This window comes from Schistocerca serialis, chromosome 9, assembly GCF_023864345.2.
Source record: "Schistocerca serialis cubense isolate TAMUIC-IGC-003099 chromosome 9, iqSchSeri2.2, whole genome shotgun sequence".
NCBI lineage: Eukaryota > Metazoa > Arthropoda > Insecta > Orthoptera > Acrididae > Schistocerca > Schistocerca serialis.
In genome coordinates, this window is record NC_064646.1 from 93496430 (window position 1) to 93522372 (window position 25943).

General features: G+C 40.2%; 1 protein-coding gene across 1 annotated transcript in view; it reads right to left on the reverse strand.

The window, feature by feature from the left end:
* Positions 1–25943, reverse strand: part of LOC126419888 (pacifastin-like protease inhibitor cvp4) — a 103257-nt gene that overhangs the window by 77157 nt on the left and 157 nt on the right. The gene's annotated exons all lie outside the window — the stretch shown is intronic.

Genomic DNA, 25943 nt, shown 5'->3' on the forward strand with positions numbered 1-25943 from the left:
TTCTTCCAAGAAAATGTTGAATAAACATGACAGTGAGATATCTATCTATCTATCTATATATATATATATATATATATATATATATATATATATATATATATATATATATACATTGTACATAATTTTCTCATACAGCTACCCCCAAACAGTACCAGAATACCGTCCCAAATTCTATAAAATTACCTGCAGACTATGTCAAATTACATCATTAGTGAGAAACATGTGTTTGAGACGGCAGAAATCTATAATGTCTCCAAGGAATGTTTCATGAAAACAGATGTGAAACACAGGCATATTTGTCATTTTACAGGAATATTTCATGAAGCCAACCATGGAAGACGTAACGTCAGGTATATGTCGAATTTTACAGTGTCTGTAGTGTTTCACCACCTACTGAGTTACGATAAGCCCCTTATTATCATAATTTGATACAATTTTGATGTACTACGACACTGTTTTGGATAATTTTATGCAGTTTGGGAGTAATTTGATGCAGTTTGTGGGAGAATGATAATTTTACAGTTTGAGGCAAGTTGATACAGTTTGAGGGGTAATTTTATAAGGTTAACAGTTGCACACAAATTCAAAAAAATTGCATAAATACATCTGCTCATCATCATCATCCTTATGCATGTCAGAGGAAATTTCCCCTCTCTCTTTATCTTTATTTTAATGAATTACAACATTATATATACACTATGGTGAAGATGAAGGAGTATAATGCTCAATGAAATAAGGAAATAACATTACAGTCTATTACAGAGAGAATACAGTTTTCTCTCACCAGTAGCTAACCCATTCTTGCAGATTTTCTTGTTCGATAGATGTTAAAGAAATTTCCACTAAAAAGCACTAAAATGTGTTGTACAAACACACATTATATATATATATATATATATATATATATATATATATATATATATATATATATATCTGTGTGTGTGTGTGTGTGTGTGTGTGTGTGATGTAATTAAAACCAACGTGCACAGGTGCTCAGACACTTGGGCTTACCTTGATGTCAACATTTATAGCAGCCCACATTTGGCTTGATGAAAGATGAACTTAATGGTGAACCTAGTGCAGAATTTATTCGCCTTCTCGTACAGGAGTTTCCAACACCAGAAAAATCTCAAGAGATGCCAGAAATCCAACACATATTCTTTTGTAATGACGGTAACAATTCGGCTATGGAGATCGTCGGTTTCATTGTATATGTAAATACAGGGTGTTTCAAAATGAACATAACGGTTTTAAGGTGTTGTAGCATTTATTAAGTTCAACTTACAATAGTACATAGTACACCAAATGAAAGAGCAACCCGTACACTTTTGTTTGCATACGTGTGCGCAATGGGAAGAGTATGGAATGACAAAGGGTGACTGAAAAACGTGTTGAACGAGTGCGAGTCTTTCACGCTTAACCCCAAGAAATATCCCAACAGAAAGTTTATGGGCCTTTCATTTTCGGTAAATCAACTGTAACTGGTGTTCCTTATCTTGATGTGGCACAGATATGGCCCGTGCCTCAATGGGAAGAAGCTGAGCAACACAGTTGGTCGCAAGATGGTGCATCGCCTCACTGGCATACCTCAGTATGTTACTGTTTAAACGATGCTGTGTCCGACCGGTCGATTGGGCCCAAGAGGCCGGTTGACACAGCATTTTAAGCATGACCTCCACGTTTATACATGATCTGACGTGATCATGTGTATGTGCCTCCGATACTAGCTGATCTATCCAACTTAAGAAACAGTGTTATTGCAACTGTTACTCCTGAAACATTACTCAAGGCTTCGGAACAACTCGCCTATCGACCCGATGTGTGATCGGTGTTCACACTGAATATTTGTAAGAAAAATTGTTTTTGTTTCTCTTCCATAAGGTGTATTATTTATAATTGTAATGTGGATGTGCTACAAAGGATTAAAACCTGTATATTCATTTTGAAACACTCTGTATAATGTTGATAGTGATGATGATGAATAAAACCCACAATCTCTCACTGTAATGCTTACTTTAATCAAGCAGTAACACTATGATGTATATTTTGAATGGAATACATTCAAAGTTGTAAGATTAACGGTTTTTTTCTAATGTTCTCAGTGTTAACTTTGTATAATTTTTGTGCACTTTAGTGTAAGTTATATCAGCAGTAGTGCTCTGGGTTAGTGTAATGTTGTCAGTGAGTGAGCTGCATGTATTGCATTGATTGATACAGGGTATTTAGACGTGGGGCATTTAATTTTAAGGTCCATTGTCATTTAAGGTGTGCGAAATCTTACATAAAATACAATTTTGTTTTGCTCTAATTTATATAGAGAACTGTATAATGCTTGGATATTACAATAAACATTCAAGCTTTGTATATTTTGTAGACACAGTTGTGTCAAGGCAGTAACATACACTTAAAGAACACACTTGCAACATATAAAAACATGGTGTAATTTTTGTTTGTGAGTTTATTAATATCAGTACATAATATGAAACGGTATGTTTCAAAGTGTGCGCCACTGTTATGCAACTGTAACCAGTAACACCATCTGTTAATGGTGTAAGGAATTTTTTGCACTTTGAGCACTTGAGTATTTGCAGCTAATATTATCTGTGTAATCAGTTATTTCCAAAGTTAAACTATACAGGAAAGTAGAAAGCATATTATCAAGAAAGAAAGTATGTAAAACATTTATTGTACATGTATGAGAGCTGCACTTTGACAGTAGTAGTTAGTGGCCATCTTTTCATTGTAGCTACTGCGTGTTCTCTATGTGCTACGGCGACAATTCTATCATGGTCAGTGAAATATCTATGGAGGAATATTTATAATATGCCTGTATATGGAGAAACTATGGCAAAAGATGTGTCAATATGTAATAATTAATGTAATTTAACAGTTAAAGGAACGAGGAAGGATATGGGAATTACTTTCTGAATACACCGAAATAGAAGCTTAGTTCCTACAGGGCATCATACAACTCTCTTAGAAAAAATGCTTTCCAAGACTCTTGCTTAAACACTACCCTTTTTGGAATGGTCCATTTCCTGGCCAACTAAAGAACTCAGTAGTGATGCAACTTTATAAAAAACGAGAAAATGGGTGGAATGGGGAACTACAAACTTATAGCTTGAAATATATCCAGTAGCCAATAAGGGAAGCCGAAAATAGGAAAACAAGCAGATTCTTTATTACAGACAATGGGTGACAAGTTGATGAGAGAATTAGTCTGAAGGGGATAGCGGTACAGAGAATAGTTTGGTCTGTAGCACTACAGAAAGTGCACATAAAGTTATAGCGACTTGTAACTTGGATGAGATAAATAGTAATTGTGATGTAAATATCTGTAATACCTGTGTGAACATTTCCTCTTATGAGATGATGTATAATAAGCGTGCAGAAGAGATGAAAATGTTAAGTGAGGGTCTTAAAAATGTTCAGAAGAAAAGGTAAATATAGCAAAATGGAGTTGTGAATGATGTGCAGTATACTACAATGTAGTTAGTGAAGAGGATAATGTGATGTGTATTAGTGAAGATAATGAGATAATTGATGATGGGGAAGAATCAGAGGATGATACTAAAGAGAATGGTAGGGAGGACAGTCAAGTGGGAGATTATGTTGGCACTGGTCAATGTGGTGCAATACTTGTTAAATACAGAGGCAATTGAACTTACAAGTAATGAGCAGGATGATAAGCTCAAGTCTGTTCTGGGCCCAAATGAGACCAGATCAACTAGACACTAGGACTGCCAGAGTACAGAATCTATTGAAAAGGAGGAATGGGGAGATGATCCAAGACAAAGGGGATTTGATGACAGTTTACAAGGAAAAGTAAATATTGTGGAAAAGTTTAATGAAATCTAATTGGATTGCAGAGACTACAGAACAGCATATGTTGAGGTAGGAAGATGAAGAGGAGCTATATAAAAGGAGTCAACCCATGCATGAGCTGTTAAGCTGATTTTGCGATAATTCTCGCACTTGTCAGCTCTTGCCCTCTTCGGAATTGTGTGGATGATGCTTTTCCGAAAGTCAGATGGTATATCGCCAGACTCATATATTCTACACACCAACATGAATAGTCGTTTTGTTGCCACTTCCCCCAATGATTTTAGAAATTCTGATGGAATGTTATCTATCCCTTCTGCCTTATTTGACCGCAAGTCCTCCAAAGCTCTTTTAAATTCCGATTCTAATACTGGATCCCCTATCTCTTCTAAATCGGCTCCTGTTTCTTCTTCTATCACATCAGACAAATCTTCACCCTCATAGAGGCTTTCAACGTATTCTTTCCACCTATCTGCTCTCTCCTCTAAATTTAACAGTGGAATTCCCGTTGCACTCTTAATGTTACCACCGTTGCTTTTAATGTCACCAAAGGTTGTTTTGACTTTGCTGTATGCTGAGTCTGTCCTTCCGACAATCATATCTTTTTCGATGTCTTCACATTTTTCCTGCAGCCATTTCGTCTTAGCTTCCCTGCACTTCCTATTTATTTCATTCCTCAGCGACTTGTATTTCTGTATTCCTGATTTTCCCGAAACATGTTTGTACTTCCTCCTTTCATCAATCAACTGAAGTATATCTTCTGTTACCCATGGTTTCTTCGCAACTACCTTCTTTGTACCTATGTTTTCCTTCCCAACTTCTGTGATGGCCCTTTTTAGAGATGTCCATTCCTCTTCAACTGTACTGCCTACTGCGCTATTCCTTATTGCTGTATCTATAGCGTTAGAGGACTTCAAACGTATCTCGTCATTCCTTAATACTTCCGTATTCCACTTCTTTGCGTATTGATTCTTCCTGACTAATGTCTTGAACTTCAGCCTACTCTTCATCACTACTATATTGTGATCCGAGTCTATATCTGCTCCTGGGTACACCTTACAATCCAGTATCTGATTTAGGAATCTCTGTCTGACCATGATGTAATCTAATTGAAATCGTCCCGTATCTCCCGGCCTTTTCCAAGTATACCTCCTCCTCTTGTGATTCTTGAACAGGGTATTCGCTATTACTAGCTGAAACTTGTTACAGAACTCAATTAGTCTTTCTCCTCTTTCATTCCTTGTCCCAAGCCCATATTCTCCTGTAACCTTTTCTTCTACTCCTTCCCCTACAACTGCATTCCAGTCGCCCATGACTATAGGATTTTCGTTCCCCCTTTACATACTGCATTACCCTTTCAGTATCCTCATACACTTTCTCTATCTGGTCATCTTCAGCTTGCGACGTCGGCATGTATACCTGAACTATCGTTGTCGGTGTTGGTCTGATGTCGATTCTGATTAGAACAACCCGGTCACTGAACTGTTTACAGTAACACACCCTCTGCCCTACCTTCCTATTCATAACGAATCCTACACCTGTTATACCATTTTCTGCTGCTGTTGATATTACCCGATACTCATCTGACCAGAAATTCTTGTCTTCCTTCCACTTCACTTCACTGACCCCTACTATATCTAGATTGAGCCTTTGCATTTCCCTTTTCAGATTTTCTAGTTTCCCTACCACGTTCAAGCTTCTGACATTCCACGCCCCGACTCGTAGAACGTTATCCTTTCGTAGATTATTCAATCTTTTTCTCATGGTAACCTCCCCCTTGGCAGTCCCCTCCCGGAGATCCGAATGGGGGACTATTCCGGAATCTTTTGCCAATGGAGAGATCATCATGACACTTCTTCATTTACAGGCCACATGTCCTGTGGATACACGTTATGTGTCTTTAATGCAGTGGTTTCCATTGCGTTCTGCATCCTCATGTCGTTGATCATTGCTGATTCTTCCGCCTTGAGGGGCAATTTCTCACCCCTAGGACAAGAGAGTGCCCTGAACCTCCATCCGCTCCTCCGCCCTCTTTGACAAGGCCGTTAGCAGAATGAGGCTGACTTCTTATGCCGGAAGTCTTCGGCCGCCAATGCTGGTTATTTATCAAAATTTAGGCAGTGGCGGGGATCGAACCTGGGACCGAAGACGTTTTGATTATGAATCAAAGACGCTACCCCAAGACCACGGGTACAACGACTAATTCCCATACTCTTTCTTATTTCTTTACTGTCATGTTACATCAGTTAATGTACTGGCACATGAACCTGTGGCCCATGGCTAGCGTCTTCGATTAGAAATCAAAAGAGCCTTGGTCCGAAGTTTGAAACCCACCATCACTTCAATTTTGAATAAAAGTCGTAAGCAATGGTGGACGAAGACACCCCATATTGGAAGTCACCCTCATTCTGCAAATGGCCTTGTCAAAGAAGGCAAAGTAGCGGACAGAGATCCAGGGTCATCTCTTGCATTTTGGTTGGGAAACTGCCCCTACATGGCGGAGGAATCAGCAATGATAAACGGAATGATGATTCAGAAGGTAATGGAAACCATGGGGACGTGTGGTCTGTAATTGAGAAAATGGTATGATGGTCTCTCTGTTGACAAAATATTCCGGAAAAATCTCTCATTTGTATCTCCAGGAGGGGACTGCCTACTGAGAGGCTACCATGACAAATGACTGAATAACCAACCAAAGGATAGTGTCCTACGAATCGGGGATGAAATATCAGAAGTTTGAACGAGGCAGGGTAGCTAGAAAATCTGAAGTTGAAAATGCTAAGCTTTAATCTAGATACAGTGGGGAATCAGTGAAGTGAAATAGAAAGAAGAAGAGGACTTCTGGTCAGATGAGTATAGGGTAACAACAACAGTACAGAAAGTGGTGTATCAGGGATCTGATTCATTAAGGATAGGGAGGTAGGGCAGAGAATAGTTACTATGAACCGGTCAGTGATAGGTCTTTTCTCATCAGAATCGTTCAGTTACACTTGCCGACGTTGCTGGCCAAAAATGAAGAGATAGAGGAAGTATATGAAGATATTGAAAGGGTAATTCAGTATATAAAGGTAAATGAGAATCTAACAGTCTGTGATGTCCTTAGGATAGTTAGGTTTAAGTAGTTCTAAGTTCTAGGGCACTGATGACCTCAGAAGTTGAGTCCCATAGTTCTCCAAGCCATAATAATATCCATAAAGTACAAAACTCCATTTGACATGGTCCTGCCATAATTATCTCCTACTTTATTCTAAGCATGATTCTCTCTAAGTTTCAATGGTAAAGCAAATAATGAAATTCATGACAACTAATTTCTGTGCAACTGGTAATGACCCCTCCTTCATTCTTGGTCTCATTCCCATATAATGTATTGACTCCATTGGGAAACGATTTAGTAGCCAGTTGGTAAACATTTCAATGTGTAGTTAGCATCCATACTCAAATTTGTATTATGAGATAATCACAGCTCTCATCTGGAACTATATGTAAGTACAATATTAAAATTAATCATTCTTTCCACAGATCACCTTACAAGTTTTGAAAATAACATAAAAAACTTCTATTACAAGCCAGCTAAATTTTGAAAAAATCATCTGCTTAACTAACCATTTACTGCACAATCATTAAAATTTATTTACAATATAGACAGCTATGATACTAAAAGAGTTTCTTAATGTATTGATAGGATATTAGAAGAAAAATGCATCCCAGAATAACGAAATTGGAAAATACCACTGCATTGCTTAGAGCCTTGTGGTCACCAATCATGTGATACACAGAGAATGTGAATTCCCTGTGGTCAACTACTCCAGTAAACTCCTTGTACAGTTCTATGACCACAATATTTCTTATACCGAATGTCTTCTTAGATTTTGCAACCATTAGTTGAAGAACATAAGTATGGGTTATGTCTGCTACTTCAATAGGTCCATGATGTATGTAAAGGAATTCTGAGATCTCAGATGTTACCATATTAGGTTTCTCATCGGTCCTTACTAACACTAGGAACCTATCTTAATCATAAAATATATGACTTTCACACCATGTCTCTTTTTTGTTGCCAGGATCTGTTTTTCCATATACTGCCTCACCAATTTTCTTTTCTCTATAATGCTCCTATCTTGTTTGCGTGGAAATTTAACGATTTCTTCCATAATGCTTTCCGTTTTTACTCCTGTCATAATTTCCCCAGGAGTGAAATGAGTACTCTCGTGATTTAAACAGTTTGTGATACTTTCAAAATCCTTTACATTAATCCCCCAAGAACGACGCTGTTGGTTACGACATATGTACTTTAATTCAACTCCACACTCCATCGTCACATTTTCATATGGTTTAGAAACAAATTTAGATCCATATCTGATATATGCCTTTAGGTCAGCCTGCTTGCACAAAGGAATCTTAAATCATTTTGTTCATTACTACTGTATCAGTGGCTTATCGTAAGCGATACAACTTCTACTTTGAGGAAATATTTACTGTAACCACTGGTAATGGGCCCAGTGAGCCAACAGCAACCAACTGTAGTACTTCACTAGGTAAAATAGACTGTACGGGACTTCACACCTCAGATTTATTCCTAGCCATATTAATAAAAATAAGCGTTTCTACTAATTTTCCCACACACTTTTCAGCCCCACAATTACCATTTGTTAAGTGTATGCAGCCATTGAGTACTTACACATACATTTCTGGCCAATAAAGCTTCTACATGGTACAGTGTTCCTTCCTTCATCTAAACAGTATCCCTTAAACTACACAGTACAATCGAAGTAATTTATTATCTCCTCTTTCCTCGAATTCTCTTTTCACCGATTTTAGATGTTCGTCGTCATGTTGTTATCTATGCAAGCTTTAAGATATAGTTCACATATCCTCCTGAACAGATGCTTCCTCCATATAAAACATTTTCAGTTTTTCGTCCATAATTGCATCCCTATTCACTCTCATACCCATAGGGAACCTAGACAAGGTGTATGGGACACTATATATCACTTCCCACAAATTTATCTTATTTCAGTGTTGAACTGTTGTAAATAAGGTACCCCTCCTATCAGCCTCCTATGGCACAGTTCAGATTTATGAGAAAAGTCTGTAAAAATAATCACTTTATGTCCCCAAAGAAAATTATAAAATTGTTCAAACCACCATAAAACACAGATGTCTCCTTCCTCAAAAGCAATAACTTTTTCACGTTTAGTGAATATTCCACTTCCTAGCGCTGTACTTCTGTGCTCTTCACCTTCTTCATTTTCTACCAGTTGGAAGAGTTGATATTCAATACCATATGCATTGCTATCCATGCTCATATAAATCGGTTGGTTCAGATCAGGGTGATTTAGAAATTTATGCTACCATTATTTTTTCAAAACTGTTCTGGGATACTGGTTTCCAAACACGAGTCTTCCATTCACTCAGTAATTCATTAAGTACAGATTGTAGTCGAAGTTTCTATAAAAACTGCATGTCTGGAGAAATTTTCAACTGCTTTTTACTTTTGAACACTAGAAATTCTTTACTGGCTTTCATCTTTTCTAAATCCCCTACTTTTCCTTCTTTTGTCATAATATATCCTAGATAATTTAACGCTCTCCTAAACAATTATATTTTCTTTTGCAATTTGAAACCCATTCCACCTTTTGTAATGCCTTAAAATAATTCTTCCGAAATTCTACAATGACTCTCACAGTCCTTGTTTGCCACTTTAATTTCATCCATATGCACAGGAATTTTTGAGTTTAGCTGATCCTATAGAACTAAATCCAATGCTCTAATAAAAAGTTAGACAGAAATGTTTAGTCCAAAGAGGACAACACTATGTTAGTATCTTCTCCAGCAAAAAAAAGTGCTGTTTACTTGTGTGACTCCTTGTGTATAGGTATTTCCCAGTAGCCTGCAGTTAAGACGAGATTTGTCATGAATTTATCACCATTAGAATCTCATATTGTTTCTTCTATACTGTTTGCTTTGTAACATTCCCTCCAGGGTATGGTGCTCAATTTTCTAGCTTCTGTCACTACACATACACGTACATCCTTCTTATCCACAATCAGTCATGGATAATTATATTTGCTGTAGCTCCTTTCAGTATTAATTAACTTTTCCAAATGAGCCAAAAGTTCTGCCACAGCCTTGTTTCAAGTCAAAGGAATTCAGTAAGGTTTTGCAAAAAAATGAGTATACTCAGTTGCCATTCAAAGTCCTTCCTTTTCCCTGATTCACAAAAATACCTTCTCTTTATTGATCAATATACACTCCTGGAAATTGAAATAAGAACACCGTGAATTCATTGTCCCAGGAAGGGGAAACTTTATTGACACATTCCTGGGGTCAGATACATCACATGATCACACTGACAGAACCACAGGCACATAGACACAGGCAACAGAGCATGCACAATGTCGGCACTAGTACAGTGTATATCCACCTTTCGCAGCAATGCAGGCTGCTATTCTCCCATGGAGACGATTGTAGAGATGCTGGATGTAGTCCTGTGGAACGGCTTGCCATGCCATTTCCACCTGGCGCCTCAGTTGGACCAGCGTTCGTGCTGGACGTGCAGATCGCGTGAGACGACGCTTCATCCAGTCCCAAACATGCTCAATGGGGGACAGATCCGGAGATCTTGCTGGCCAGGGTAGTTGACTTACACCTTCCAGAGCACGTTGGGTGGCACGGGATACATGCGGACGTGCATTGTCCTGTTGGAACAGCAAGTTCCCTTGCCGGTCTAGGAATGGTAGAACGATGGGTTCGATGACGGTTTGGATGTACCGTGCACTATTCAGTGTCCCCTCGACAATCACCTGTGGTGTACGGCCAGTGTAGGAGATCGCTCCCCACACCATGATGCCGGGTGTTGGCCCTGTGTGCCTCGGTCGTATGCAGTCCTGATTGTGGAGCTCACCTGCACGGCGCCAAACACGCATACGACCATCATTGGCACCAAGGCAGAAGCGACTCTCATCGCTGAAGACGACACGTCTCCATTCGTCCCTCCATTCACGCCTGTCGCGACACCACTGGAGGCGGGCTGCACGATGTTGGGGCGTGAGCGGAAGACGGCCTAACGGTGTGCGGGACCGTAGCCCAGCTTCATGGAGACGGTTGCGAATGGTCCTCGCCGATACCCCAGGAGCAACAGTGTCCCTAATTTGCTGGGAAGTGGCGGTGCGGTCCCCTACGGCACTGTGTAGGATCCTACAGTCTTGGCGTGCATCCGTGCGTCGCTGCGGTCCGGTCCCAGGTCGACGGGCACGTGCACCTTCCGCCGACCACTGGCGACAACATCGATGTACTGTGGAGACCTCACGCCCCACGTCTTGAGCAATTCGGCGGTACGTCCACCCGGCCTCCCGCATGCCCACTATACGCCCTCGCTCAAAGTCCGTCAACTGCACATACGGTTCACGTCCACGCTGTCGCGGCATGCTACCAGTGTTAAAGACTGCGATGGAGCTCCGTATGCCACGGCAAACTGGCTGACACTGACGGCGGCGGTGCACAAATGCTGCGCAGCTAGCGCCATTCGACGGCCAACACCGCGGTTCCTGGTGTGTCCGCTGTGCCGTGCGTGTGATCATTGCTTGTACAGCCCTCTCGCAGTGTCCGGAGCAAGTATGGTGGGTCTGACACACCAGTGTCAATGTGTTCTTTTTTCCATTTCCAGGAGTGTATTATATAACTCAACTATTTGATCTCCATTAATACCGTGAATTCATCCACATCGTCTTCAGAAATTACATTTTACCAACATTTGATTCAGTGCAGTCCTAATGATCTTCTGATACATAATCATCACAACATGTACCTAATGGCATAATAGTCACTGCATACAGTGTATTTGATCATACCTATCTATCAATTACTCATTTAATCTTACTGAAACTTCCACACCATTACATACAAAATTAATCATTCCCCCTTGACAATGAATTTAGATGCTGAATCTACTCATGATGTCCACACACTAAACTACAGTTAAACATAAATCAGTTACTGCAAAATATTAATGCTCTAATTCATATCCATCAATCTGTAATGTCAGGTAAGCTTTTCTTTTTATATCTTTACTCAACCTACTTGTGGCATGAACCGCTGTTGCCCCAGGTACATGTTCCTGTGCAATTTTACTATTTTTACTTATAAATTCCGAAAATGCTTCTGACAATTTTTACTTCTACTTCTGTGCATATACTCTGCAAGCTACTGTATGGTTCATGATAGAGGGTACATTGTACCACTACTAATTATTTCCTTTCCGGTTTCACTTTCGCAAACAGAGGGACGGAAAATGACTGTCTATATGCCTCCATATGGGTCGTAACTTCTCATATCTTATCTTTGTAGCCCTTACATGCAATGTGTGTTGGTGGCAGTAGAATCATTCGGCAATCAGCTTCAAGTGACAGTTTTCTAAATTTTCTCAATAGTGTTGCTTGAAGAGTTCCGAAAATATCTCTTTAACACTTATGTGGTTTTTGAACCTGCTGGCAACAAATCTAGCCGCCCGCCTCAGGATTGTTTTGATGTCCTTCTTAAATCCAACCAACCTTGTATGGATCCCAAACTATCAAGCAGCATTCAAGAATAGGTCGCACAACGTCCTTTATATGGACTCTTTTATAGATGAACCGCATTTTCCTAAAATTCTCCTAATAAACTTAAGATAACCATTCGAAATCGGTACCAAAGTCCTCATTAACTCGTTCCATTTCATATTGCTCGACAATGCTGTGCCCAGATATTTAAATTAAGTGACTGTTTCGAATAGTACACTATTAATGCTGTATCTGTTAATTACAGGTTTGTTTTTCCTACTCATACCCATTAACGTACATTTACAGCTAACTGACATTCAACACAACAAGTACAAATTCGCTTCCACTGCCCAGCAAAACCATTCTCGTTAAACTATATATGTTAATATATCGAAGCTGATTACAAGAATAATATACAGAAGAATGGAAAAGAAAATTGAAAATGCGCTAAGTGACGATCAGTTTGGCTTTAGGAAAAGTAAAGGGACGAGAGAGGCTATTCTGACGTTACGGCTAATAATGGAAGCAAGGCTAAAGAAAAATCAAGACACTTTCATAGGGTTTCTCTACCTGGAAAAAGCGTTCGACAATATAAAATGGTGCAAGCTGTTCGAGATTCTGAAAAAAGTAGGGATGAGCTATAGGGAGAGAAGGGTCATGTACAATATGTACAACAACCAAGAGGGAATAATAAGAGTGGACGATCAAGAACGAAGTGCTCGTATTAAGAAGGGCGTAAGACAAGGCTGTAACCTTTCGCCCCTACTCTTCAATCTGTACATCGAGGAAGCAATGATGGAAATAAAAGAAAGGTTCAGGAGTGGAATTAAAATACAAGGTGAAAGGATATCAATGATACGATTCGCTGATGACATTGTTATCCTGAGTGAAAGTGAAGAAGAATTAAATGATCTGCTGAACGGAATGAACAGTCTAATGAGTACACAGAATGGTTTGAGAGTAAATCGGAGGAAGACGAAGGTAATGAGAAGTAGTACAAATGAGAACAGCGAGAAACTTAACATCATGATTGATGGTCACGAAGTCAATGAAGTTAAGGAATTCTGCTACCTAGGCAGTAAAATAACCAATGACGGACGGAGCAAGGAGGACATCAAAAGTAGACTCGCTATGGCAAAAAAGGCATTTCTGGCCAAGAGAAGTCTACTAATATCAAATACCGGCCTTAATTTGAGGAAGAAATTTCTGAGGATGTACGTCTGGAGTACAGCATTGTATGGTAGTGAAACATGGACTGTGGGAAAACCGGAACAGAAGAGAATCGAAGCATTTGAGATGTGGTGCTATAGACGAATGTTGAAAATTAGGTGGACTGATAAGGTAAGGAATGAGGAGGTTCTACGCAGAATCGGAGAGGAAAGGAATATGTGGAAAACACTGAGAAGGGACAGGATGACAGGACATCTGCTAAGACATGAGGGAATGACTTCCATGGCACTAGAGGGAGCTGTAGAGGGCAAAGACTGTAGAGGAAGACAGAGATTGGAATACGTCAAGCAAATAATTGAGGACGAAAGTTGCAAGTGCTACTCTGAGATGAAGAGGTTAGCACAGGAAAGGAATTCGTGGTGGGCCGCATCAAACCAGTCAGTAGACTGATGACCAAAAAAAAAAAAATGGAAATTATTTATTAGCCACAGAAAAGTGATGTCAGAGTAACAATCCAGTTAAATGATATTTACTTGTAGAGTGCATATTCTGACCGAGTTTATTGATCAAATTCTGATACTGAAGGGAGTAAAGACGGTGTAAACAACTGACTTCATTCTAACTCTATTCTTAGCCCATTATTTTGGCATTCAAGTATAAATTTTTACTAGGTGTGTGCTATTTCAACCACTGCAGTAAATCGTTCAGTTTAGTAACTGTAATATTGTATCTGTTCAAGCAGAAATTTAGATTAGTGCGTGAGTAGTAATTCAATATGTGTCCATTAAGGTATGAATGATTACATAGTTAGTACATTACTAGTTTATTATGTGGCTGATTAATTCAGTGTAAGTTGAGTTGTTTTGGGGAAGAGACCAAACTGCAAGGTCATCAGTCTCATCACATTAGGGAAGGACAGGGAAGGAAGTAGGTCGTGCCCTTTCAAAGGAACCATCCTGGCATTTGCCTGGAGCGATTTAGGGAAATCACGGAAAACCTAAATCGGGATGGCTGGACGCGGGAATGAAGCGTTGTCCTCCCGAATGCGAATCCAGTGTGACAGCCATTACCCCACTGGGCTCGGTTTAATTCGGTGTAAAATGTTAACTTCTCCATGTCACGCTTCCATTTGTCATAGCTATTTAATTATCAGTATGTGAACATAAAATTTGATCATAAAAGTGGAATAGCATTCTAAGTTTACTGAAATTTAGTTGCAACTTCACACTGGATAGTTCGAAGTCTTCATGGTCATATTTCCATAAATTAACACGTCTTAATAGCTGCACTGTAATTTTAGTAACTTACACATTCAATTTAGATCTGCAAATACCTAATTTGAAATTCCACAGACTTTGCAAGCAAGATAAATCTATTAGACATTCATTGTTAACAAGTGCTACTTCACCTTAAAGTTTTCATCTGCAATGTCGATCACAAGTTTTGTGCATTTTAGTAAGTAACACAGACAATTCGGATGTGGGAGTATTATTTCCTAAGTTCACTGTGCTTGAAAAGTGTTGGTAATTTTACATATAATAAAATGTATTTTGGCCCAATTTTCGCAGAGAATTGTAATTATGCTTGCATATTATTATGAGCAGCCTGCATGTTTCTGTTTTTGTACTTGATAAATGATAAATAATTTTATTTACTTTCAAGATATTAACTCAGCCATTGTTTTGGAAGTGTTACATCTCTAAAACAATCTTTGGTTATTGACTATATGATTATTTTGTAGTTTATGTGATATTTCACAATAAAACATCTTCGGAAATCCTTAATAAATTCTTGTTGCATTTTAACTAATACATACATCTATGTCTTCCCTTACTTTCTAAAATCGTGGGTTGTGTGAAAGTCATAGAATTTATATTGAATACTTTGTAGGTGATTACAGTTTAGAGAGCCATAGTGCCAATTCCAGCAGTTTGTTTTGGATAGGTTCAAACATTTGTACTATTTGCTGCACAATGTCATTGATTACATTTTGCTAGCGAATTGGAGGTGAATTGGTGGTGAGACATTACACTAGTCAACAGCCATTTTGCATGTGGGATGTGATACTTCAACTAGTATGTATTTTGATGTGTACAATCCGAATATACCTTTCAAAATGTTCTAGCACGTAACATTGTTGAGTTATTAAAGGTTTTCTATATTTAATATTTAGTAATTCGCTTTTTGCTCTTCTGTTTTGATGTTTAATTGTTTGTTTTTGATTTGCAGAGGAGAGCTAGAAGATCTACAGATCGACTGTAAATGATTGGTGTGGTAATCCAGTGGCGTGATAGAGATCCTCAGTGAGTGCTCCCTGTAGAAGACAGTGCAAACTTTTTGTGTTTAAAACTTACTCTAAAGAAAAATGGCAACTAGTAAATCTCATTGCTGACTAAACAACCCTGACAACTTTCGTTCTGTGTGTGGGAAATTCACTCCTAAAGCCCAAGGAAAACCAATCACTGATTTGATTAAGAAGGCATATAAATTGTGTTTTTATTGTCCCGTTGGTGATCAAGATAGATATTTTGCACCCCATATTGCCTGCATAACCTGTACTACAACCTTAACCGAGTGGTTGAAAGTAAAATGCCAAGCTATGCCATTCGCTGTTCTGATGATGCGGGGTGAGCCTAAAGACCATTTTTCTGACTTTACTTCTGTCTTACAAATATTTCGGGACATTCAAGCAAAACCAGACATAAAATAAAGTATCCAAATGTGTCTTTAGTGCATTTGCCTGTGCCCTGTTATGAGGGGTTGCCTGTTCCTGTCTGTAACATGAAAGCCACGGAAGCAGACACCATGTCAAGTTAATCGGAAAGTATTGAACATATAGAAGAGTACTGCCCTCACTATCATGACATTTTGCCTCAGCTCTTTAATTAAAAGAAAGCGAACGATTTAGCTCGCGATCTAAAACTTTCGAAACAGTAAGTTGAATTCTTGGGGTCGAGACTGCAACAAGGGAACCTTCTAGCTCCAGGGACAAAAACTTTCTGTTTCAGATCAAGAGGGGCTTCCCTCGCTCAGTATCTCGATATCCAAAATTCAATGTATGTATTAGAGATGTCAATGGTCTGATGATGCAGCTATGTGTACAACATAATCCACAGGAGTGGCGACTATTTATTGTAGTAGTAGTACTAGTAGTAGTAGTAGCTTTATTCATCTGTAGATCTCTTTTTACAATGATATGGGATATGTCAAAGTATTTACAAGTTTAGACCAATTTAAAATAACCTAATTCGTATACACATACATTTACAGACTACTAGTTAGAGACAATCATAGTTTTACTCCGGGTATACAATACTTTTTTTTACAAATAACTTATTAAATAATGTAATGCTACTCTGTTCACTCATATCTCACTATCAGTCACTGAACCCACTATACACACAAACACACATAAACACACACACACACACCGGTGATCTCAGCCATTTTCTGTACCACAACTTCCCATTTGATATCCTGAAAAGCCGAGTTAGTAGTCCACTATAGTGAGTGAGATGTTGAGCTCAGAAAGAGGAAGAGGTGTTAGTGTTGTGCTACACATAGCTTGGGGGTACGTATTTGTAGAAAAGAAAAAAAAAACATAGTGTGAAGGTGTCATGTGGAATGCTGGATGTTTTATAATCATTAATATTATTTTGTTGTATAGCTTTTTACCAAACCCCTACTCTGTTTTATCTAAATGATTTAAAAGTTGCTGCACTCCTTACATGTTTACAGGCTGGGTCCACGAAATACGGCTGCTTTTTGTGCCTTTGGGAAAGCTGTGACAGCAAGAATCACTATACAGTCAAGGAATGGCCTATAAGGAAGTCTTATGTTCCTGGAAACGTAAATGTGAACAATACCCCATTGGCTGAGCCCGATAAAATCATTTTGCCTCCCCTTCATATCACATTCTGCCTTATCAAGAACATTGTAAAAGCTCTGCATAAAGAAGGTGAGGCCTTCAATCACTTGAAAGGTAAGTTTTCTAAACTAAGTGAGGAAAAGGAGAAAGAGGATTTAATTGTTGGATCACAAACAAGAAAATTGCTGCAAGATCCAACTTTGATACCAAACTCACAGATATCAAATTAGCTGCTTGGTCTTTTTTTAAACCTATTTTGAAAGACTTTTTGAGTAACAGAAAAGACCAAAACTATGGTACCATTGTGAATGATGTGTTGGACAACTATGAGAACATGGGGTGTAGAATGTTGCTTAAAATTCACTTTTTACATTCTCACCTTGATGTCCCAGAAAATTTGGGAGCTGTAAGTGATGAGCATTGTGAACACTTTCACCAAGACATTCTTCGCATGGAACTCCATTACCAAGACCATTGGAACCCTTTGATGATGGGTGACTATTGCTGGGATTTTTTTAGGGAGAGTGATGAAATGGCAAACAAGAGCTCCATCGTCGCATTTTTCAAAAACCAAAGACGATTGATTAAAGGTGAAAACCTCTTCAGGGTTCAGGGAACAACACCTTGACGAAGCACTGTCTGTGCGGGTGGAGAGGCTTATGTATCCATGGGAAGCTGAGGGCTATGCCGAAGGTAGAGGACCTTCTGCTGGAAAGGCCTCAGCTGATGGATCAGACTAAGAGTGTCCCACAACGTCCCATCTTCCCTGTCCACTCCTAGTCCTACCCTATTCCCTGACTCAACCCAAGGTGTGATGCGATCTGTGCTGAGGGGTGAATGGCACATGGGCAGATGTGTCGCAAACAGAGCCTCAGGGATACCGGACGATCTCCCTGAGTAATTAGCCTTATACCACGCGGGGTATTCATGATGTGGACCTTCTAGATCCCCAGATCTCGTGGGACCAACATGGACACGACTACAGAAAAAGGAAAAGAAACTGAGGGGCAAATTGAGACCTCAGATACCCAAACATCAGGGACTGAACCGATGGAAGGCATTTCCACCACTGAATCAGGGTCTAGACCTGAGCCAGAAATGGGAACTGTAACCGAAAAGCTAGAGCAGATTAAGATGAAAGACTTGTCTGGGGCCCAAAGGAGGAAGCTATTCAGGGAACAGAGAAAAAAGGAAGGAAAACAATCGCTTCCTAAACACAAGTAAAGGGACTAGAACCCAAGACCCCAGGAAAAAATTCTCTCAGGTTGAAGGGGACACACAGACTCCCACAATGTTAAAGAAGACAGGTAGTAAGCAGATAAGGGAGGAATCAATGACACTCTCCTCCCTGGACAAGCGAGTCCAGAAAAAACCGAGGCAGGAAATAGGGAAACAGACCTATAGTACTGCAGTCTCGGATTTTAGGATGGCAGTTATCCAGGAAGGTTATCCACTGGTGGCCATCATCTCGCAGCAGGAGGAACTAGTACAGATGGTCCTGTTTGAAAAGATTGGGGGGGGGGGGGACGCTGGCGCCAGGAGGGTCCATCTAGATCGTGGTGCACTCATTTTTGTCTGTGAGGGGGTGCACACAGTAGAATGACTCAAGGGTAAGGTGCCCATGATATCCCCATGGGAATATGCGAAGCTGCTGGTCAAGACGGTAGCGGAGCTTCTTAATACCGCAAAGATATCATTATAGGTACCCAAGATCCTTAAGGAAGTCTCTCCCAAGACTCTGTTAAGGAAAATAGGGGCCCAGAACCCAGAAGTCCGGACAGAAGACTGGAGAGTGATTAACCAAAGGTTGCTCCGGAAGGACGAACCCTGCTGATTGAGGCGATGCGGGAACAGGACCTGGAACTTTTTCTAGGGTTCTTGCAGGTCACTCTCAGGGTTCTCAAAGACCTCAAAGATTGCAGTAAGACAGAGCCTGCAGATTAATCTGCAGCACAGTAAAGGGGCCTCTGCTGCCCTGAGCCGCTGCGTGGGGAGACAGGAAGTGGACGTGGGCCTGATACAGAACAATATTTATACAAAGGGAGTATATCGGGCCTAGGAGGCACTGGAGGTAAGCTGATCTATGCTAGGAATCTAAGAAACTCCAGAACATGCATTTATGTTAGAAATAGCATTTCTTTCATGCCAATGATGGATTTCTGCTCAAGGGACATAGTGACCATCAAAATGCAGCAATGTGAGGAAGGTATCACGAGGGAAATTATTTTGGCATCAGCATACCTTCCTTACGAAGACAATTCTCCCCCTCCTTTGAAGGTGAGGAGACTGGTGGAGACTTGCCATCGGCAAGGTGACCAACTGCTGGTGGGGTGCGGCGCCAGTGCCCACAAACTAGTGTGGGGCAGCAAGGACACCAACAGTGGAGGTGAGTACCTTCTTGAATTCCTCTTAGTTAACAACTTAGAGATCCTGAATAGGGGCAATGAACCTACATTCGGGAATAGCAGAAGGGAAAAGTAATTGACATAACATTTGGTTCCATGACGATGGATAGCTATTCAAACAATGGCATGTGATGTTGGAGCCATCTTCATTGGACCACATGTACATTAAATTCAAGGTTGAAATAGGAATCAGACAGGCCATGACTTATACAAATCCCAGGAAAATAGACTGGGAGATATATAGGAGGGACCTTGACTTAGGCTTATCGGAAATTAAAACCACGATAAGGAAGCCAGTAGAACTTGAGGAAGTAGCAGAGGCTGTTACCTCTGCCATAGTGCCCTCATATAAGGATAACTGCACAATCACCAGGAAGGGCACAAATAGGAGTGTTCCTTGGTGGAATAACAAATTGGAAACGCATAGAAAACAGGTACAGAGACTGTTGAAAATTGTGAGACGCAAAGGACAATGGGCTAAATATCGTGAGGCCCTTGTCAATTACAATCTTGCAATAAGAAAAGCAAAGAAGGGGTCCTGGAAGGCATTCTGTGAGGAAGTGGAAGGCGCAGCTGCACAAGCCAGACTTCACAAGATTCTTACTAGAGTACCAACTAATCCAGGAGGTATGTTGAGGAAGGAGGATGGGGAATATACAACGACAGCACATGAGATGCTGGAATTGCTCCTCAAAACTCACTTTCCTCTATATGCACTGCCGGATAACACAGACCAGCATGTGACCCCAAAGAGACAACGGTACTCAGGCACTCGAAGAGAGGACTGGGAATCGGCCAAGGAGTGCGTGAACATCAACAAAATGCAGTGGACGGTGGGAACATTCCAACAGTTCAAGTCACCTGGCCCAGATGGACTTTTTCCAGCTCTCCTGCAACAGGCAGGAGGAAAACTTATAAGAGTCCTATGCAGGCTATTCAGGGTTAGCTTAGCAGTAGGAGTCATTTCCAATGTTTGGAGGGCAGTGAAGGTTGTCTTCATTCCAAAGCCAGGGAGAATTGATCATACCAAGGCCAAGGATATGAGACCAATCAGTCTGCCCTCCTTCATTCTCAAAACATTGGAAAAACTGGTTAATGTATATGTTGGGGAGGCGAGGCTAAGTAGGGTGGTCCCTCTACACCTGAACCAACACGCATACCAACCAGGTAAATCATGTGTGACAGCTCGTTGGGAAGGTGGAAAAAGCACTTCACTTCCAAGAAATAGCCCTCTGCAGCTTCCTGGACATCGAGGGGGGCCTTTCGTAACACGACCTTCGATTCCATGGTAAGGACAGCAGAGGTGCATGACAGGGGGACCACTATATGTAGGCGGACCAGAGCGATGCTTAGTGGAAGGAAGGCAGAGGCTACCATGATGAATGAAAAGATGGTAATTAAGACCACTAGAGGCTGCCCACCAGGAGGAGTTTTGTCTCCTCTATTGTGGAATCTAGTAGTGAATGAACTCACTGAGGAACTAAACTCCAGACAGTTCTTTTGCTAAGGATACGCAGATGACCTTGTCATGGTAATACTTGGCAAATTCACTGACACAGTCAGGAATATGGCACAAGGAGGGTTGTACATTGTGCAAAAATGGTGCATTAAACAGCATCTGAGAGTTAATCCTAAGAAGACTGTTGTGGTGCCATTTACGAAGAAACATATGTAGCATACAAGTTGGAATCTAAAACTCTTAGATGAAACTCTACCTGTGAAGGGGACAGTGAAATATCTAGGGGTAACCTTGGATGAGAAGCTAGCTTGGACCCCTCATATTAGGAGTATCTGTTCCAAGGCAAAAAGTACTTTAGTGAGTACTAGGAGGGCTTGTGGCAAAAACTGGGGCCTAAGCCCCAAGGGTATGCACTGGATATACACCATAGTGGTTAGATCTAGGATTTCCTATGGGGCTGTAGTATGGTGGAAGAAGATAGAACAGCAGGTTGCTGCTAAGAGCTTGCTAAGGTGCAGAGATTGGCCTGCTTAGCCATAACGGCCGGAATTAGCAGCACGTCAACTGCTGGGATGGGAGATGGTGGATATGCCTCCACTTCACCTTTGGGTTAAGATGGAGGCAGCAGCTGGGGCATACAGACTTAAAACTGGCCAAAACTGGGTCTCATTCGGATATCAAGAATCACACACTAACATAGTGAGTGAGGTAAATATAGGTATGGCTGGGGAAATGTCTGCTGACGATATAATAACTCAAAACTGCTTCGACAAGCCTTACAACATAATAATTGGAAGTAGGGAGCAATAGGAGAAAACAGTTCAACACCGTACGGAGGACATCGTTTGGTTCACTGATGGGTCGAAAACAGATCAAGGCGTTGGGGCAGGGTTGTACGGGGTTCAGCCACGGCTGGACACCAGCATCTCTCTAGGGAAACTGGCCTCTGTATTCCAAGCCGAAATTACTGCAATCATGGCATTTGTGGAGGAGAATATGAGTAGGTGCTACAATGACCGTAGCATCTACATCTATTCAGACAGCCAGGCAGCCCTGAAATCATTGGCAGCTCCTGCAGCACGATCTAAGATTGTTGCAGATTGCCACAGGGCTCTCGTGGAGCTTGGGGGAAGCAATAGGGTGTACCTAGGGTGGGTCCCTGCCCACTCAGGGATCTGTGGCAATGAACAAGCCTATAGATTGGCTAGGATGGGGGCAACAACTTCATTTATTGGACTAGAACCTGTCTTGACAATTACCAAGGCTATGATCAAATTGGAACTACAGAACTGGCTTAGGAAACAGCACGTAGTAAGGTAATGCACATGGTAAGGTAATGACCCCCAAGCCATGTTTTGAAAGAAGCTCTGTACTTCTGGGATTGTACAGGAAAGAGATCAAACTCATGACTGGACTGATGACCGGTCATGGGAACTTCAAAAACCACCTACACACAATGGGTATAATGGAAGAGGACCCTAAATGTATAATCTGTGATGATGGTGAAAAAACTGCATCATACCTAATGTTTGAATGCATGGCACTGGAGGGTAAAAGATACAGAATCTTCGGGACAACTAGACCTGAAGAAATTGTGTCCAACAAAAAACTGGTAGAGGTACTCCCTGCACTATTTAAGGGCACTGGTTGACTTTACTACATATACAGGGAGTGATACCGCACAATAAACCTAGTTTCAGTGCAGACAGTTGCAGGTCAAACCTAAGTTGTTTTGGCTGTTCCGTTAAGATCAACCAATCAGTCAATCAAGGTGAAAATATCTTCTGAACTAATTTGAACCTTTTATTTGGCATCATGCCCATATATGCGTACAAAAGTGTATTGATTTCAAACGTTCTGAATGTATATTTTTATTTGATTTAATTGTGCCAATTTTCGCTATTACCATGTGTATCTAGGAAATGTGACGTCACAGAGAAAAACTGATTTTACCAGTGTATTCAGCACTCCAAAATTAGGTAAATCCACCCATTTACAAACCACATGCAGAAAAAAGTTTAAATTTGTTAACTAGTGTTATCAGGGAAATAAGTTAGGTGTGACAGTAAATGGCATCAGATGGAAGACCCTTTGTGTATTTAGATATCACACTTCAATATTTAATTTGAGGGTGTTACACGATACATGTGCCTTAATAATTACTTTTGGAATACGTATTTGTCTATGTGCTTGTCCAACATTTAATCCAGGTGTATTCAGGTGTGAGTAGCTTCAGTCTCTAAGGCCTAATTTTAAATGTGTTTTATTTCTTAAGGCACATGTGTTTCGATAAGGAAACAGCACTGAGACGTTTAATGTGTTTTTTGAACTCTGCCCTAGTATTTGAAATAACATATATATATATATATATATATATATATATTTTCTACAGTTATAATACTGAAAATGGTAGCTTCAGTCGATTGGTCCTAACTTGGAATGTAGAAAAGGTTTTTTTTCTTTTAGTTATGAAAATAGCACTGTTTACTTAATTTGAACGTCCATAGCGATGTTTGAGGCACCATCCTGACGAATGTGTGTGTATAATAACAATGTCTTACTTGAAGTAAACATTGAGATACTCATCATAAATAGTGCAATTTTTTGTCCTTCTTATGCATTTTTGCAGGCTTTTAGACTATTGTAATGTTTACTAAGCATCGTAGATGTGATTAACAATTAATTCAAACCTCTGTGGTATCTTACATTATGCTGCAACATTTGGAGTTTGAAGGTCTTATCAAAGCAACCTACTGTTGTCGTAGACAAGCGACAGGGCATTGCAGAATGTTTAAAATAAAATTCGTTTTTGAGAACTACATATTCCTAATTCAATCTGAAAACTTCTGTTTTAACTATATCTGAAAAATATTTTTTACACTTTTCTATTTTCAGAATGAGATTTTCACTCTGCAGCAGAGTGTGCGCTGATATGAAACTTCCTGGCAGATTAAAACTGTGTGCCGGACCGAGACTCGAATTCGGGACCTTTGCCTTTCGCGGGCAAGTGCTCTACCAACAGAGCTACCCCAGCACGACTCACGCCCTTCCTCACAGCTTTACTTCCGCCAGTACCTATTCTCCTACCTTTCAAACTTTACAGAAGCTGTCCTGCGAACCTTACAGGACTAGCACTCCTGAAAGAAAGGATATTTCAGAGACATGGCCTGACCACAGCCTGGGGGATGTTTCGAGAATGAGATTTTCACTCTGCAGCGGAGTGTGCTCTGATATGAAACTTCCTGGAGGATTAAAACTGTGTGCTGGACCGAGGAGTGGTTTCTTAATGTCCCATTAACACAGTTGGGCTGGTTCTACTGTCTTGGAATTTTGATTGGTTCTTTGCTTTTTAGTACTTTGCAATGATCTGTTGTAGTTAGGAATGAAGTGGAGGGGAGGAGGGGTAAATTGAATGAATGTGGGGAGGGGAGAGATTTGTTGCTTGATGATGACAGTTATAATGAGGGATGAAGTTGGTGATGTCAAGGAGAATAAAATGACGACTCTTTACGATGTTCAGCAGATGTTTCAATGTCAAAGTCTTGTGAAATGCCGTTATATACAATGCTGAGGGTACTTTCTATCATGTCACCACTTAAGGTTTTTTATATTAATTCTTCTTGCTGGATCGATAAATCCCCCCTATGGACATATAACATTCCATGCCCCATCTCAATGAACATTATATTTTCTTTCGATTTTTCTTCTTCTCTTCATGCTCACTTCCCCCTTGGAAGCCCTTCCCAGAGACCGAAATGGATGACTAATGTATGAACTGGTATATGTTCCTTTTCATCTACACAATCTACTTAGGACTGCTATTAGCAGTCCTGAATAACATTCATAGTTTCTCGCTTAAGTCACAGTTCTTCATGTTAGAGAGCATATTCCTGCTAGATGTATTATGACTTTTTTCTAGCGTCTCTGGGTTGGGTTTTCGCAACGTATCTATTACACTCTTTTGTCAGAATTTATTGTTGCCTCCCATTTGCCCTACTTACAGCTAAAACTTTACGGTCACTCTACTTCAAATACTTTTACATTGTTACCCCCACGTATCTGTTTAAGTTGGAAGACAGTAGATGGTACCCAATAATCTGATAATCAAATTATACCACACTTCTAGGTAGTGTGGAGCGCACAACTTTCCTTTCTCTGTGGTTAAGCTAGTTGCCAATTTTTGCACCAGGATGGCATTTTGTTGAGATGTAACTGCATATTTCTGCCAATTGCATGGCATGAAATATTCTCATAGATAACTGCACACTGAACTAAACTCCTATAATTGTAATTAATATTATCCATAATGTTATTAATTATTACATTCTCCTGGGACATGCAAAACAGTGGTACTTATAATACATTTTCTTACGGGATTTTGGTCTGTAACACAAATCTTCATAATGTTTCGTGATACAAACTCTTGCATCAGGGCTGTCACTACAGTGTATGATGAAATGAAGAAGAAATGATTTTTATTGGAACCTTTTCGACAGAGGTTTCGAGAAATAAATGTACCATGAAAGGCCAAGTAAGGTGTAGCAACATTAAAATAGTCGTTCAGCGATCTTTTGACATATCTGAAGAGTTCTGGTCGCTGATTGTGTAGTGTTACAGAGCAACAGAGTGTTTCATGTGTGATCAAGAAGTATCTTACTATTAACAAATAACACGAAAAAACA